The following is a 14,079-nucleotide window of genomic DNA, read 5'->3' as shown; positions in this document are numbered from 1 at the left end:
CACTAAAGTGGCTTCATACTGCCAAGGGAAACAACAAGAAACTTCTTCGTTGCAGTTTAGCTCTCCAAGATTTTGATTTTGAAATTCAACACATCACAGGAGCTTCTATCAAAGTTGCTGATGCACTCTCCCGTGAGAGTTTCCCAGAATTCAGTAGTTAAAAAGTGTTCTTAAAATGTAGAAGTCTGTTAGTTATATACTTAGTAGTATATGTAAAGGTGCATGTGTTGTAGTAATCTGTTTATTTTAAAGTTCTAGAAGGAAATCGCCGCCAGTGAGCTTCCCCACTGTCTGCAATTTGGGGGGCGTGTCATAAACAGATAGCTAAGGGTTAATGTCTCTTTCACCTGAAGCACCTGACCAGAGGACCAATCAGAAAACCGGATTTTTTCAACTCTGGGTGAAGGGAAGTTTGTGTCTGAGTCTTTGTTTTCTGTCTGCCTGCTTTCTCTGAGCTTTGGAGAAGTAGTTTTCTGCTTTCTACTCTTCTGTTTCTAAGTGTAAGGACAAAGAGATCAGATAGTAAGTTATATGGTTTCTTTTTTTTGGTATTTGCATTAATATTAGTGCTGAAGTGCTTTGATTTGTATTCTTTTTGAATAAGGCTGTTTATTCAATATTCTTTTAAGCAATCGACCCTGTATTTTGTTACCTTAATACAGAGAGACCATTTGTATGTATTTTTTCTTTCTTTTTTATATAAAGCTTTCTTTTAAGACCTGTTGGAGTTTTCTTTTCAGGGAAATTCAGTCTGTACTCACCAGGGAATTGGTGGGAGGAAGAAATCAGGGGGGAGATCTGTGTGTGTTGCATTTGCTAGCCTGATTTGGCATTCCCTCTGGGTGAAGAGGAAAGTACTTTTTGTTTCCAGGACTGCGAACAGAGAGGGGGAGTCACTCTGTGTAGTTTCACAGAGCTTGTGTCTGTGTATCTCTCCAGGAGCACCTGGAGGGGGGAAGGGAAAAAGGATTATTTCCCTTTGTTGTGAGACTCAAGGGATTTGGGTCTTGGGGTCCCCAGGGAAGGTTTTTCAGGGGGACCAGAGTGCCCCAAAACACTCTAATTTTTTGGGTGGTGGCAGCAAGTACCCGGTCCAAGCTGGTAACTAAGCTTGGAGGTTTTCATGCTAACCCCCATATTTTGGACGCTAAGGTCCAAATCTGGGACTAAGGTTATGATACAGGCCAGGAATGTTTTCCTGCTATGTTTTCAGTCCCTTACAGATGGCTGACAGACTGGCCAGGAACAAAAAAACAAAAAAAACCACAACACATCCAAACCCTGAGCTGGTGTTTTCATTGGAGCTATTGAGTAACAGATGCACATTTGTCAGCAAACCACTCTTTTGAATAATTTCTAAACATTAAAACAGTGACATCGAAAATAATAAAAAAAGAACTCAGCCCCTACATAGCTTAAGCCTGCTCTAAAATAGATGAAAAGCCCTTTCTTGAGCTTCAGTGTAGCAACAATGCAGTTGAGGCCAACATTGTCAAATCTGGGGCTGGGATTTTCAAAGGACCTTAAGGGAGTAAGACACCCAACCCCCATTACATTTCTGTGTTTTGGACTAACTCCCTTATTGCCTTTGAAAATTCCAGCTTGGGTGCTGAACATTAGGCTCCTAAATCCTTAGACATTTAGAGTAGGGTTACACATCTCAAGTTCCCAAATAGAGGACACTGACAGTGGGAAGGGGAGCTGCAGGAAGAGGGGGTACAGTTTCTATGGCAATTCCATACCATGTCACCCGTACACAGCTGGACGTGGTGCTGCTTTCACAGGTGGGTGCCTGGCTGGCGGCCACTGCTCTCCAGCCACCCAGCTCTGAAGGTGAGGAAAAAGAAATAGCAAGGGAAAAAAAATCACAAAGACATGTGTTTGAATTTCAAAAATCCACCCAGAGATCGGAGGTCAAGACCTAGCTACAAGAAAAGGAGGTCAAGACCTAGCTACATAGTAACCCTAACTTAGAGGACTGAGCTGATTTTTAAGACGCATGGATCACAACCCCCTTCACTGTGGAAATCTCTGGATGACCTCCCAAAATGTTTATACTTTACCCTTTGTGAAGTGATTAGACTGAAATATCTGAAAGCACCCTCTGTCACCCCATTCCATCCATCTCCTGCTCGGCAGTGCTGCCTACCATCCCTAACCCTACACTATTGCAAGGATCTTGAGACTCAAGTAGTCTCCCTGTGGCCCCAGTGGTGGTGAACAGCCCATCTGCCTTTTGCCTCCACTTCTGGGCAAACTGTGGCATGCAATATAGTAAGAATCATACTGTCTGCGATGAACACAGGAGGACTACAGACAGCTTTACACAATTGCTTGAGCTGCTGCCTATCTTTTTGTTAGCAACTGCTGCATCCTTTGCTGCCTTTAGGAAATCTTGTGGATATCAAGCATTAAATTAAGCCTGGTCTCCCTTCACTTGAATCTCCTGAAGCGAGCTGAACACTGGGAATTGCAAAATTCAGTCCTTTTCTTTCCCACCCGGCAGAACATTGTTTCAGGCTCCATATTTAAATGCATAAAACTGTTCTAACCAAACCCCTTTGTACACATCACTCGGAGGTCAGTGCCTCTTTATGTGAGCATTATTGTGTTTACTGGCCCTTGCATAACAATGTCAGTTTCTGAGGGTTGGTAAATAGAGAAATCATGCAGTAGGTTGTCAAGTTCTTTTGCACTGCTGCACACCTTAACATCCCATGCTTACTCCTCTCCCATTTTGCCCATAAACTACTGTCTGTTTGCAAACCTCTATCTCCTCCTGATTTACCTGCTTTCTGCCTGACTCATTCAGTGATGTCCTAATCCAACATCATTGCTAACACAATCATTTCTGGGTTAGTCAATGTCACAGACACAGCACTGAAGGCACCAAGGAGAAGAAACCATCAAAAGCAAAAGGAAACATATGCCTCTATATGCTAATAACTTGCTAAGCAGCAATGAAAAGAAAGTAACTCTAGAAAGGTAATTTGAGGCCAGATTTCCAGGATGGCTTGGCCATAAAAAAGTGTGTGCGCATGTGTGTGACACTAATGTCATACAACTACTGCACTTTCACATGCAGGTTAGGCATCTAAGTGCACACACAATTAAATGTATACTCTTGTGAACATCTAACCCTATACAACAGGTTATTGATGTATTAGGACAATGACATAGTGTCACCTGACCATGGCAGGTGCTTTGTAACTCATGGCTTTGTGAGCACTGGTAAATGATTCCTGTACTCACAGCCCAAGGAGTTCCATGTCTCCTGACCTTATGCAAAAGAGGTACCTTGCTCCCAGCTTTTGTATACCAAGAGAAGAACAGCCCCCCTAAGCCTTATTGTAAATATACATGTAAATATTTTAATTGGCTTCAGAAATGCTCTTCACTACTTGTTTGCCTCTTGGAACTGCTTGGAAAGTAATGTTGTAAGAGATCAGCATGTTGACTGAGCTAATAATGCCTTTAATCTAGACTTGTTGCACAGATCTGCCAAGTGGTAAAGGCAGCTAATATTGACAGAAGAAAGATTCACTGTCGTCAGCCTCAAGAGAACTGAATAATTTCCCCCCGCCATTACTGCAGCATTGTCTAAGCTGAAGGCTGCAAGGTTGCTCAACTTGTATGTCAATTGTCTTCAGTAAGTCCATCAGGGAATCAAGTATAGCTTGCACTGCTCCAATAGACTTTGGGGTATTTCCAGAAAATACATCCATGCCTCATTCTTCACCAAGAAAAAAAAATCTGTCCATACAGTTTTGTTGTTCCTTATGTACATATAAAAATAATTTAATTTGGTATGCAGCAAACACATCTTTCTGGCAGAAAGCCACGCAAATGGATTTTGTGCTCCATAGCTTAGATTCTTCAGAGTTTTGGGGTCTGCACCATACTTTTTCATAAATATCTCTGTGAGCTCTGTGGGGAATTGAAAATTTATGTTCCAGCAACAAGGCTGAAAAAATGTGTCTACTTCCACAAAGGCTGCAATATAATGCATAAATGTGAGTCTACTTCTTGGTAATGTGACTTGCGTGGGTAATGCTGCATTTCAGTGAAGTCTGTCTATCTTCGCTTCATGTAAAATCTTTGGCATGACAAATAATATTTTACAGGATATATGCTTTTCATCTAGAATAATCCCAAAGGTTTAAATGCCACAACCTTCATTGCCATGGCACTGACCTTCTCTGCTATAGTAGTGAAGTAGTAGACAGTTACCCATTATGAGCAATCCACAGAAGGAGAGAAGACACACACTTTGTTAGCTGGTTATGTAACAATTTGGGGAAATACCCTGGAATGTTGGGTATCAGGATTCCTGAGTCTAGCAGCTGAGAGGGGGATAATGGTTAGAGACAAAATAGCCAAGATTAACATCCCCACTTCTCAATCTGTGGAGAATGAACTTGACACCTCTGGGTCTAAAAGCACGAGCCTCTACCACTTTAGCTGAAGACCAGGTCCACTAGTATGTAGGTACTGGCAGACTCAAACCTCTATATGAGGAGTACTGCCTAACGCAGCAACCTGCACCTTCTATGTTACCTTATCCGTAAGATTGGTGAATGAGAGTTATCTCCTGTTTAGGCAGGAGTGTGAGGCCTTCATTAATAAAGGGTTGCAAAGTGCACAAAAGTGAAGTCAGTAAGAGGACAACTGACAGTCTCAGTGAGTATTCCCCTAAGCAAGGTAGCTTGTGGTCGTAGAGACTGTCTCTGACATTTCACCAGGTCTGCAAGAACAATTGCCTGCCCTGTGAGATGCACAATGTGTGGCAGTTCTGAGTAGAATCACTGATACTGTGTTATTACCTATAGGAATAGAATTACTGGTTGAAAACACCTAAATTGGTCCAGTAGCAGCTGCCTGTGCCTACAAACAAACAACCCCCCCCAATCCTTGATACTTTCACTCAGTAAAGATGGTAATAATAGTAGCTTATTATTAAGGATACAATTTAGTCATGGGTATTTTTAGTAGAAGTCATGGACAGGTCATGGACAATGAACAAAAATTCACGGCCCATGACCTGTCCTGACTAAATTTTAGCTGGGGTGCTGCTGCTGAAGGGCAGACCCGGGAGGCTGCTGCTCTGAGGGGGGCTGCTGAGCAGCAGCTTCTCCAGCCAGCCCTGGGGCCATCAACCTGCAGCTGCTCCAGGTGGTCCTGGGGCCAGCTACACCAGTTGCTGTTCCATGCAGTCCCAGGGGCCCAGCTGCCCAAGCAGCAGCCGGTGCGACTGGCCCTAGGACCGTTCCAGCAGTGGCCAGTGCAGCTGGCTGGGGAGCCGCTCTAGCAGTGGCAGGTGTGACTGGCCCTGTGGCCAGCTGCATGGGCGTCCCTGTGGTCAGCCACACTGACTGCTGCAGAAGTCAGAGGTTGCGGAAAGTCATGGAATCCATGACTTTCGCGATCTCCATGACAAACACGGAGCCCTACTTATTATTATAGGAAGAAGTACAGATAGCTCATTGATGTTTTAGGAGCCCCTCTTTTTAACAATATATTGCCTGTAAACAATATCAGTAAAAATAAAGAAAAAGGAAGTTGCAGTATTAAAGATTCATAGATTGTAGGGCTGTAAGGGACCTCGAGAGGTCATCGAGTCCAGCCCCCTGCCCTCATGGCAGGACCAAATACTGTCTAGACAATCCCTGACTGCAGTTTGTTCCAAAAGTGAAGACAAATTATGAGGAACAATGTGACTAAACTGGCAGAGATGTGTGTTTTAGGGACATATGCCAGTGATTGGAAATAAAATTAAATATTGCAAATAAGTCTGAAAATGGACTAAAGGCCTAGATCCTGTTGAAGTCAATAGGCATTTTTCCTTTGGAAAAAAGCAGAGTTGGATCAGGTCCCAAGAGATCAAACTTAATAAATGCAGCGTTTGTGCAGATTGATAAGGAAAAATACATGGAGGTTAAAATTAGGGCTGTCAAACAATTAAAAAAATTAACACGATTAACGGGGTTCAAAAGGAAGCTAGATGAATTCTTGGAAGATAGGTCCATCAATGGCTATTAGCCAGGACGGGCAGGAATCGTGTTCCAGCCTCCTGTTTGGGTGAAGCTGGGACAGGGCATGAATCACTTGATGATAACCTGTCTGTTCATTTCCTTTGGAGCACAGGCCATTGGAAACTGTCAGAGGACAGGATACTGGGCTTGATGGACCTTTGGTCTGACCCAGTACGGCCGTTCTTATGTGCAATTAAATAAATTGTGATTAATTGCACAATTAATCGTGATGTTAAACTATAATAGAATAAAATTTATAGAAAACGTCCAAAATATTTAAATATTTTCAAATATATTGATTTCTATTACAAAGAGCACAGTGCTCACTTTATATTTATTTTTATTTCAAATATTTTCACAGTAAAAAATAATTTTTATTTTTCAGTTCATCTAATATAAATACTGTAGTGCAATCTCTTTATTATGAAAGCTGAACTTACAAATGTAGAATTATATCCAAAAAAAACTGCATTCAAAAATAAAACAATGTAAAACTTTAGAGTCTACAGGTCTCTTGGTCCTACCTCTTGTTTAGCCAATCGCTCAGACAAACAAGTTTGTTTACATTTTCAGGAATAATAGTGCCTGCTTCTTGTTTATAAAGTCACTTGAAAGTGAGAACAGGCATTCACACAGCACTGTTGTAGCCAGCATCACAAGATATTTACATGCCAGATGCGCTAAAGATTCATATGTCCCTTCATGCTTCAACCACTATTCCAGAGGACATGTGTCCATGCTGATGATGGGTTCTGCTCGATAACGATCCAAAAGCAGAGTGGACCGATGCATGTTCATTTTCATCATCTGAGTCAGATGCTATCAACAGAAAGTTGATTTTCTTCTTTGGTGCTTCAGATTCTACAGTTTCTGCATCAGAGTATTGCTCTTTTAATACTTCTGAAAGCATGCTCCACACCTCATCCCTCTCAGATTTTGGAAGGCACTTCAGATTGTTAAACCCTGGGTCAAGGACTGTAGCTATCTTTAGAAATCTCACATTAGTACCTTCTTTGCATTTTGTCATATCTGCTGTGAAGGTGTTCTTAAAATGATCAACATGTGCTGGGTCATCATCTGAGACTGCCATAATATGAAATACGTGGCAGAATGTGGGTAAAACAGAGGAGTTCACTCACGAATTTAATTAATGCATTTTTTAAACGAGCGTCATCAGCATGGAAGCATGTCCTCTGGAATGGTGGCGAAAGCATGAAGGGGGGATATGAATGTTTAGCATATCTGGCATGTAAATACCTTGAAACGCCGGCTACAAAAGTCATATGCGAACGCCTGTTCTCACTTTTTGGTGAATTCTAAATAAGAAGCGGGTGGCATTATGTCCCATAAATGTAAACAAACTTGTCTTAGCAACTGGCTGAACAAGAAGTTATTAGACCACAGGCCCTGGTTCTCATGGGGGACTCCAATCACCCCAATAGCTGCTGGGAGAGCAATACAGTGGTGCACAGACAATCCAGAAAGTTTTGGAAGTGTAGGAGACAATTTCCTGGTGAAAATGTTGGAGGACCTAACTAGGGGCAGAGCTCTTCTTGACCTGCTGCTCACAAATAGGGAAGAATTAGTAGGGGAAGCAAATGTGGATGGGAACCTGGGAGGCAGTGACCATGAGATGGTTGAGTTCAGGATACTGACACAAGGAAGAAAGGAGAGCAGCAAAATAAAGACGTTGGACTTCAGAAAAGCAGACTTTGACTCCTTCGGGGAACTGATGGGCAGGATCCCATTGGAGAATAACAAGAGGGGGAAAGGAGTCCAGGAGAGTTGGCTGTATTTTAAAGAATCCTTATTGAGGTAGCAGGAACAAATCATCATACTCAATGCGTTTTTTGCCTCGGTCTTCACAAATGAGGTCAGCTCCCAGACTATTGCACTGGGCAGCACAGCATGCGGAGGAGGTGACCAGCCCTCTGTGGAAAAAGAAATGGTTCAGGACTATTTAGAAAAGCTGGATGAGCACAAGTCATGGGGCCGGATACGCTGCATCAAGAGTGCTAAAGGAGTTAGCAGATGTGATTGCAGAGCCATTGGCCATATCTTTGAAAACTCATGGTGATCGGGGAGGTCCCGGACTACTGGAAAAAGGCTAATGTAGTCCCCATCTCTAAAAAAGGGAAGGAGGAGGATCCGGAGAACTACAGACCAGTCAGCCTCACCTCAGTCCCTGGAAAAATCATGGAGCAGGTCCTCAAAGGAATCAATTCTGATGCACTTAGAGGAGAGGAAAGTGATCAGGAACAGTCAGCATGGATTCACCAAGGGCAAGTCATGCCCTGACTAACCTAATTACCTTCAATGATGAGATAACTGGCTCGGTGGATGAGGGGAAAGCAGTGGATGTGTTATTGCTTAACTTTAGCAAAGCTTTTGATACAGTCTCCCACAGTATTCTTGCCAGCAAGTTAAAGTAGTATGGCCTGGATGAATGGACTATAAGGTGGATAGAAAACTGGCTAGATCGTTGGGCTCAACGGGTAGTGATTAATAGCTTCATGTCTAGTTGGCAGCCAGTATCAAGCAGTCAAGTATCAGAGGGTAGCCGTGTTAGTCTGGATCTGTAAAAGCAGCAAAGAATCCTGTGGCACCTTATAGACTAACAGACGTTTTGGAGCATGAGCTTTCGTGGGTGAATACCCACTTCCTCAGATGCATGTAATGGAAATATCCAGGGGCAGGTATATATATGTGTGCTAGCAAGCAAGCTAGAGATAACGAGGTCAGTTCAATCAGGGAGGATGAGGCCCTGTTCTAGCAGTTGAGGTGTGAAAACCAAGAGAGGAGAAACTGGTTCTGTAATTGGCAAGCCATTCACAGTCTTTGTTCAATCCTGAGCTGATGGTGTCAAATTTGCAGATGAATTGAAGCTCAGCAGTTTCTCTTTGAAGTCTGGTCCTGAAGTTTTTTTGCTGCAGGATGGCCACCTTAAGGTCTGCTATAGTGTGGCCAGGGAGGTTGAAGTGCTCTCCTACAGGTTTTTGTATATTGCCATTCCTAATGTCTGATTTGTGTCCATTTATCCTTTTCCGTAGAGACTGTCCAGTTTGGCCGATGTACATAGCAGAGGGGCATTGCTGGCATATGATGGCGTATATTACATTGGTGGATGTGCAGGTGAATGAACCAGTGATGGTGTGGCTGATCTGGTTAGGTCCTTTGATGGTGTCGCTGGTGTAGATATGTGGGCAGAGTTGGCATCGAGGTTTGTTGCATGGATTGGTTCCTGAGCTAGAGTTATTATGGTGCGGTGTGCAGTTACTGGTGAGAATATGTTTCAGGTTGGCAGGTTGTCTGTGGGCAAGGATTGGCCTGACACCCAAGGCCTGTGAAAGTGTGGGATCATTGTCCAGGATGGGTTGTAGATCCTTGATGATGCGTTGGAGGGGTTTTAGCTGGGGGCTGTATGTGATGGCCAATGGAGTCCTGTTGGTTTCTCTCTTGGGTTTGTCTTGCAGTAGGAGGCTTCTGGGTACATGTCTGGCTCTGCATTTTAATTTAATTTTAAATGAAGTTTTTAAAAAATTTTAAAAACCTTATTTACTTTACATACAACAATAGTTTAGTTATATCTTATAGACTTGCAGAAAGAGACCTTCTAAAAACATTAAAATACATTACAGGCACGCGAAACCTTAAATTAGAGTGAATAAATGAAGACTTGGCACACCGCTTCTGAAAAGTTGCCGACCTCTGGGATACTGGTTGAGATAAAGCAAAAGAGAAATATAATAAAATCAAACATAATTTTTTACTTTACAAGTCTCTGTTTAAACATAATCTAGAATACGATGACTATTCTTGTTAATTTTCGTACAGGAAGAGTGTTATTACAACACTATTAGAACAATTCTAGGCTTTAAGAATACCTGTTAGAAAGAAAGGATAAACAGAGTACACATTGGGCATATTATCCTCAGGGAATGAAGAAAATACTAAGTAAGATTAAAGACAGGTTAAAATAAAAAACAACAATGTAATAATGGTAGCGACTATCTTACTCAGATCAATTCCCAGTTCCATTGAAGATAATGAAAGTTTCATAGCCAGACGTGTACCCAGAAGCCTCCTACTGCAAGACAAACCCAAGAGAGAAACCAACAGGACTCCATTGGCCATCACATACAGCCCCCAGCTAAAACCCCTCCAAAGCATCATCAAGGATCTACAACCCATCCTGGACAATGATCCCACACTTTCACAGGCCTTGGGTGTCAGGCCAATCCTTGCCCACAGACAACCTGCCAACCTGAAACATATTCTCACCAGTAACTGCACACCGCACCATAATAACTCTAGCTCAGGAACCAATCCATGCAACAAACCTCGATGCCAACTCTGCCCACATATCTACACCAGCGACACCATCACAGGACCTAACCAGATCAGCCACACCATCACTGGTTCATTCACCTGCACATCCACCAATGTAATATACGCCATCATATGCCAGCAATGCCCCTCTGCTATGTACATCGGCCAAACTGGACAGTCTCTACGGAAAAGGATAAATGGACACAAATCAGACATTAGGAATGGCAATATACAAAAACCTGTAGGAGAGCACTTCAACCTCCCTGGCCACACTATAGCAGACCTTAAGGTGGCCATCCTGCAGCAAAAAAACTTCAGGACCAGACTTCAAAGAGAAACTGCTGAGCTTCAATTCATCTGCAAATTTGACACCATCAGCTCAGGATTGAACAAAGACTGTGAATGGCTTGCCAATTACAGAACCAGTTTCTCCTCTCTTGGTTTTCACACCTCAACTGCTAGAACAGGGCCTCATCCTCCCTGATTGAACTGACCTCGTTATCTCTAGCTTGCTTGCTAGCACACATATATATACCTGCCCCTGGATATTTCCATTACATGCATCTGAGGAAGTGAGTATTCACCCACGAAAGCTCATGCTCCAAAACGTCTGTTAGTCTATAAGGTGCCACAGGATTCTTTGCTGCTTTTACAGTATCAAGCAGAGTGCCCCAAAGGTCAGTCCTGGGGCTGGTTTTGTTCAAAATCTTCAATAATGATCTGGAGGATGGTGTAGACTGCACCCTCAGCAAGTTTGCAGATGACACTAAACTGGAAGGTGTGGTAGATACGCCGTGGAGCGGGGGTAGGAATAGGATTCAGAGGGACCTAGACAAATTAGAGGATTGGGCCAAAATAAATCTGATGAGGTTCATCAAGGACAAGTGCAGAGTCCTGCACTTAGTACGGAAGAATCCCATACTAGGGACTGAATGGCTAGGCAGCAATTCTGCAGAAAAGGACCTAGGGGTTACAATGGATGAGAAGCTGGATATGAGTCAACAGTGTGCCCTTGTTGCCAAGAAGGCTAATGCATTTTGGGCTGTATAAATAGGGGCACTGCCAGCAGATCAAAGGACATGATCATTCCCCTCTATTCAGCATTGGTGAGGCCTCATCTGGAGTACTGTGTCCAGTTTTGGGCCCCATGCTACAGGAAGGATGGGGAAAAATTGGAAAGAGTCCAGCGGAGGGCAACACAAATGATTAGGGGGCTGTAACACATGACTTATGAGGAGAGGCTGAGGGAACTGGGATTGTTTAGTCTGCAGAAGAGAAGAATGAGGGAGGATCTGGTAGCTGCTTTCTATTACCTGAAAGGGGGTTCCCAAAGAGGATGGATCTAGACTGTTCACAGTGGTACCAGATGACAGAACAAGGAGTAATGGTCTCAAGTTGCAGTGGGGGAGGATTAGGTTGGATATTAGGAAAAACTCTCTCACTAGGAGGGTGGTGAAGCACTGGAATGGGTTACCTAGGGAGGTGGTGGAATCTCCTTCCTTAGCGGTTTTTAAGGTCAGGATTGGCAAAGCCCTGGCTGGGATGATTTAGTTGGTCCTGCTTTGAGCAGGGAGTTGGATTAGATGACCTCCTGAGGTCCCTTCCAACCCCAATATTCTATGAGTCTATCAAATAGGATTGAGTGGACTTGTAGACTCTAAAGTTTTACATTGTTTTGTTTTTCAGCGCAGTTATATAACAAAAAACACATCTGCATTTGTAAATTGCACTTTCACAATAAAGAGATTGCACTACTGTACTTGTATGAGGTAAATTGAAAAATACAATTTCTTTTATCATTTTTACAGTGCAAATATTTGTAATAAAAATATAATGTGAACCTTGAACATTTGATATTTGTTTAACTGAAATCAATATATTTAAAAATGTAGATAAACATCCAAAAATATTTATAATAAACAATAATAGAATACCAATTGAAATTTTAGTGTTATTAAGACTGCAATTAATCGCTATTACATTTTTTAATCACGATTAATTTTTTTTAGCTAATTGTGTGAGTTAAGTCCGATTAACCAAAAGCCCTAGTTAAAATAGAAAGATCATTAGGCTACAGAGATAAGAGTCAAGAGGATAATGCAGGGGCAGGCAACTTATGGCATGCGTGCCGAGGGCGGCACATGAGCTGATTTTCAGTGGCACCCACGCTGGCTGGCTCCTGGCCACTGGTACAGGGGGCTCTGCATTTTAATTTAATTTTAAATGAAGTTTTTAAAAAATTTTAAAAACCTTATTTACTTTACATACAACAATAGTTTAGTTATATCTTATAGACTTGCAGAAAGAGACCTTCTAAAAACATTAAAATACATTACAGGCACGCGAAACCTTAAATTAGAGTGAAGAAATGAAGACTTGGCACACCGCTTCTGAAAAGTTGCCGACCTCTGGGATACTGGTTGAGATAAAGCAAAAGAGAAATATAATAAAATCAAACATAATTTTTTACTTTACAAGTTTCTGTTTAAACATAATCTAGAATACGATGACTATTCTTGTTAATTTTCGTACAGGAAGGGTGTTATTACAACACTATTAGAACAATTCTAGGCTTTAAGAATACCTGTTAGAAAGAAAGGATAAACAGAGTACACATTGGGCATATTATCCTCAGGGAATGAAGAAAATACTAAGTAAGATTAAAGACAGGTTAAAATAAAAAACAACAATGTAATAATGGTAGCAACTATCTTACTCAGATCAATTCCCAGTTCCATTGAAGATAATGAAAGTTTCATAGAATCATAGTTTAAGATCAGAAAGGACTATGATAGATCTATTCTGAACACCTGCATAGCATAGGTCAGTGAATTTCACTCAGTACTCATGCAGTGGAGGGGATCCTTCCCTACTATGTAATTTAACACTATCAAATCCAGTTATTTGTGGTTGAATTACAGCATAACTTTTAGAAGGCTATTCAGGCTCATGGTTAAAAAGTGATGATAAATAAACCACTTCCCTTGCATTCTAATGGATAATTACCCTCCCTGTTAAAAAATTGGATCATTTCAATCTAAATTTGTTCTAACTGAAACTTCCAGTCGTTGGCTCTTGCTCTGCTGTTGTCTGCACACTTAAAGAGTACTCACCCCCTCCCCCCAAAAAATACTATATTCTCCCTGTGTGGGTACTTGCAGACCATGATCAAGTTGCCTCTCAACTTACTCTTTGATAAGCTAACTTGACTGAACTCCTTAAGTTTTGCTAGCAGTTTCAACAGGAACAGGATTTGGCACTGTGTGCATTCTGAACCATATCTGTTTGCTGAAAAAGTATGTTTCTTTACAAATCATTCCTGTTAGCATGGCAGGGCCAACAAAGCTATGAGAGAGATGGACTCTCTTTCAAAATCTCTACAGAGCTGTTAATCAAATTCTGATGCCTTTATTACGGGGGATGAGCAATACACAAAGCATGGGATCTGAATGTCAAGCTGTGTCATGAGTTTGTAGGTTGGTAAATGAAATTTTACTCTGATCCATCAAATTTGATCTGGAACTCTACAATGTTAGTTTGCAAAGCTGACAGTAAAACTATCACTACCAAGTGGAAAATGGGTTCATGTTATTTCATTCAAAGACTTTAATATTAGAGTTAACAATTAGATGGAAATATTTGTCTTACATATTCACGAGTGATTTTTGATTCAGCCATGCTCATGAACATTTTGTGTTCAGTTTGAGAACATCTGTCT

This window comes from Gopherus flavomarginatus, chromosome 3 (genome assembly GCF_025201925.1).
Source record: "Gopherus flavomarginatus isolate rGopFla2 chromosome 3, rGopFla2.mat.asm, whole genome shotgun sequence".
Lineage (NCBI taxonomy): Eukaryota > Metazoa > Chordata > Testudines > Testudinidae > Gopherus > Gopherus flavomarginatus.
Note: the sequence above shows the minus strand (reverse complement) of the source record.